This window comes from Gossypium hirsutum, chromosome A01 (genome assembly GCF_007990345.1).
Source record: "Gossypium hirsutum isolate 1008001.06 chromosome A01, Gossypium_hirsutum_v2.1, whole genome shotgun sequence".
Classification (NCBI taxonomy): Eukaryota; Viridiplantae; Streptophyta; class Magnoliopsida; order Malvales; family Malvaceae; genus Gossypium; species Gossypium hirsutum.
Window position 1 is genome coordinate 80,632,166 of NC_053424.1, and position 4,721 is coordinate 80,636,886.

General features: G+C 34.8%; 1 non-coding gene across 1 annotated transcript; it reads right to left on the minus strand.

Moving 5' to 3' along the window:
* Positions 1 to 3,798: 3,798 nt before the first annotated feature.
* LOC121206671 (small nucleolar RNA R71) lies at positions 3,799 to 3,905 on the minus strand. Its single transcript, XR_005901777.1, has one exon. It is a non-coding gene; the product is annotated as a small nucleolar RNA R71 (small nucleolar RNA).
* Positions 3,906 to 4,721: the final 816 nt, after the last annotated feature.

Genomic DNA, 4,721 nt, shown 5'->3' on the forward strand with positions numbered 1-4,721 from the left:
TCTAAGCTTTATAGCTATAAATATCACAAACCAGCAATTTCCAATTTTTTAATTTTCCTATGTAAGAAACCATTTTCAAACCGGATATTTTTCACAAAATCAACACCAAAAATAGAAACAAGCTAGCAAAGAAATTGCATTAGAACAACAAGGAAAAAGCATCAAAACACGAGCAAAACGTGCCAAAAAAGCAAGAAAATGACTTTTAAATAGCAACAAAATAACGTCAAAAGAGTGACAACGTACAAAATGTAATCAACCAACCAAAAATATCTATATATTACAAACCAATCAACATATATATTTTTTAACAAGCTATAAATGACAAGTTAAATTAATTGTCAATTATTAAGGAAGGTAATCTAGAACGTAATCGAAGAGTCTTTGTTCTCATCGGTAATCATCATTTTTCAATCTATTCCTATATGAAATAAGAATAAATAGTTAGATAATCAATGATGAATGTTATAAATATAAATAAAACAAGAATAATAGTATTCATTGAAAATCATTTGCTCACATCACTCATCAAAATATGCTTCAACTGTATTTTGGTTAAGTGAACTTTTTCAAAGTGTGATAACTTTTTTCCCAATGCTAAAATCGCTCAATAGTCAATCAATATTGGAATTTCCAGAAGATTAGACAATATGAAGCTCATATATTGAAATTAAATTTTTGCTCACATAATCCATAATCTATTGTACTATCAACTTAAGCTTGGTTCCTTTAAAAAGGTCAGTTGAAACTTTCACTATTAATATTGGTTCACTAATATTGTTATAATATCACTCTCATCATATCTCCTCCCAATAGCTTATAGAATTCGGATTAATGCAAGCTAGAATCAACAAGACCATTATCTAAAACATTGGAACTCTCGACCAAAGAGGAAGATATGGATTTGAAGTTCTTAACTACTCATCAATAGAGTTTAAATTGCTAAGAATAATTTGCACAAGTTTGAAGCATGAGTACCATAGATTGTAGTAAAGCAATACTACACATAATATAACTTATAATGAGGATTAATATTGTAGCACATGACATATCAAAGCATACTTAACCCAATATTTATTAAATTTCTCTTACATTTTCTTAACCATTGGAGTTAAAAAGGAATGAAGATTTTTAGCTTGTATCAACCAATACCTTCTAAACCTTTCAAACCCCTCTAAAATAAATGTTAGTCATTGGATAATTTAGAACAACAAAAAAAAACATGTCACATCTTAAAAGACTTTAAAAAATTTACAATGAATAACAACATTTCTCCACTTCTCATAAAAAGTAAAATATTTGATAATCTTTATCCCTTTGCCCCAATAATCAAACATTTTATAGTAAGAGTGATCAAGCATAATAAGTAAAATTCATCTCTCGCACATAACACCCAATATTCAACTAGTACCAATCTGGTCTAGATAACTACCGATAATTATTGGTATTTTTTTTTAAATTAAATTTGGAAAGTCTATATAATACAAAATCATGCACAATGTTGGTAACTCTTACACTTTTTAATTTATTACAACAATCGACTTAAACGGCATGTATGGTGCCCTCTATATAATAACAGCTACAGCGTGCCTTACTCCAGCGAAATGCTGGCCTCTGTGCCATATTTCCCAATACTATTAAGCCAATATTTATAAGTTCAAAACTTAGTGGGTTTGGGCGGAGTGCGGTGCGGTGCGGGGCGTTTGATAAATGCCAAATTACATTTTACCAAATACTTAGCATATTTATGGATGTTTATTACTAGAATGTGGATTTTGGTGCTCTTAACCGGTTATCTCATGTTTGTACTCAAGAGAACAAGAGTCAAAAGGAGCCAAAAACAAGCCAAAAAGGGACAAAATGGACCAAATCGAGAAGATGACACGGCCTAATCCTTGCTACACGGGCTGTTCACACGCCCGTGTCTTTCGAGGGTGTCGACCAAGGTTTCACAATTCACACGGCCCGGCCATTGACCCACACGGCCATGTGCAATTTAACTGATCGAACACGCCTGGCAATCACGTCACACGGTCGTGGCACACGGGCGTGTCCCTTTTCAAAGAGTTGTATTTTATAAGAAAAAGGATACTTAGGGAGGAAAAAAGCCAATCCAAGCCTATATAAACACCCTAAGTATGACTTAGAAGCCACCCCCTCTAGAACTTTTTTGCAATACAGAACCACACGCCGGAAATTACTAGAAGAAAGCCAGACAATCCATCCCAAAAGCCGGAGCTACTCCAAGACTGAAGATCTCTCTCATAATTCCTTCAGGGTTTAGAGTTTTCTTTATGTTTTGTTATTTCATACTTTTGAGATGTACTCTTATTTTATTATGAACTAAACCCCTTAGATACCTAAGGGGTTGAAACTTATGATGGATCTTGTTATTTTATCTGATTGTATGATAATTCTTGATTTGTTCTTATTATGTGTATTAATGCTTGAGTTATATTCTGGGTATTATTCATGATTTGATGTGCTTATGCAGAGGAGAAAAAGTCCCTGTCTAAGAGTAGATTTGGCATAATTAGTGAAGTTGATCGAACGCCTAGAAATAGGGTTACGAGATTTTGCCGGATTAGGGTGAAACCTAATATGGGAGTCCATAGATCAATTTATTACTTCCCTAGGGGTTTTAATTAAGAAAGAAATTTGATTAATTCAATTGAGGGTTAGGTATTATTAGTCTCGAAAGAGATAATAATATAGGTTAGGGAGTCTAACGGATCAAGTTAAGTGAGTAAATCGTCTGGTTCAGAGTCAGATAACAAGTGAAATCTAGGTGGATTCCTCCTTGGGTGTCGTATTTATCAATTACTTTTCTTCAAGTCTTTTCCCAAATTTTTCTTTGCTTTAGTTTAGTTAGATAATTAGTTTAGTTAATTAGTTTAATAAACACCCTCTTTATTTCTAGGTTAAATAATAAAAGATAGTTATTACTAGTACTTTTGGTTCCCTTGGGTATGATATCCCGGTCTTCCATTACTATACTATTATTCGATAGGTGCGTTTGCCTTTCGTCGTGATAATAGTTAGTTTAGGTTTGATCTTCATTATAAATATTTATTACTTGTTACGAATCACGCGATCAAGTTTTTGGCGCCGTTGCTGGTGAACTTAAAATATTAGGAACGCTAAATTTTTATTACTTTAGCCATTTATTTTTCTTGCAATTTAATTTAATTTTATTAATTTACTTTTCTTTCTCTTGGCAGATTTTTATATTTATGACTAGAAGAACCCGTCGGGACCATTACTTTTTGACGAAGAAATCGATCGTACAGTTTGTAGAAATCAAAGAGAGATAAGGCACAACTTACGATACACGGAGAACGAGCAAGAAGTCGATACTCAACTCCCAACCGACGAGATGGCTGAAAACCAAGAAAATCATCTACCTCCTCCAATTGCGGCTAATCAAAATCCTGCTCCACGTACTATGTATGACTATGCTAAACCCTCTCTAACAGGAACTGAATCTAGTATAGTTAGACCTGCTGTAGCTGCAAATACTTTTGAATTAAAACCTAACACTATTAAGATGATACAACAGTTTGTTCAGTTTGATGGTTTGCAGGATGAAGTGCTCACTTAGCAAATTTCCTGGAATTTTGCGATACATTCGAAATCAATGGCGTTTCTGATGATGCCATTCGTCTTTGGTTATTTCCTTTTTCAATGAGGAACAAAGCTAAACAGTGGTTGAACTCGTTACCACGAGGGTCAATTACTACTTGGGAACAAATGACCGAGAAATTTTTACTAAAATATTTTCCACCAGCTAAAACGGCTAAATTACGTAATGATACCTCTTCTTTTGTGCAAATGGATTTAGAAACACTTTACAATGCATGGGAGAGATACAAGGACTTACTGAGAAGGTGCCCTCACCATGGGTTACTGCTTTGGCTGCAAGTACAAACATTCCACAATGGTCTGAATCCCTCAACTCGGCAAATGGTTGACGCAGCTGCTGGCGGAACTATCAACAACAAAACACCTGAAGAGGCTTATGAATTCATTGAAGAAATGTCATTGAATAACTATCAGTGGCAAGTCATGAGGATTAAGCCAACAAAATAGCCGTCGTTTATAATGTCGACTCAGTTACTATGCTGTCAAATCAGGTAGAACTTCTCAATAAAAAGATTGATGGTTTTCTTAGTTCTGCACAGGTACATCCAGTATAAGGTGTGACTCAAGCAGAGGAGGTGTGCATACAGAATATCAATCCTTCAATCCAACAACCGAAGAGGAACAAGTGAACTATATGGGTAATAATAACTTTAGATCTCAAAATAACCCATATAGTAATACTTATAGTGCAGGTTGGAGGAACCACCCAAATTTCTCCTGGGGTGGTCAAGGAAATCAAAAGCCACAAAATCCTCAGGGTTTTCAACAGCCACCTTATCAATAAGAGAAGAAACCGAACCTTGAGGAGATGCTCTCAAAATTCATATCAATGTCAGAAACCCATTTCCAAATACTGAGACAGCACTTAAAAATCAACAAGCATCGATCCAAGGACTCGAAACTCAGATAGGCCAGCTTTCCAAACTGATCTCCGAACGACCACAAGGTAATTTGCCAAGTAATACCGAACCTAACCCAAGGGAACAATTCAACGCAATTAATACTCAAGATGATGAAAGAGTCGTTGAGCCTAAACCAGAACTGAAGCAAGAAACTATGGTAAGCAAAGGGAGAGATGA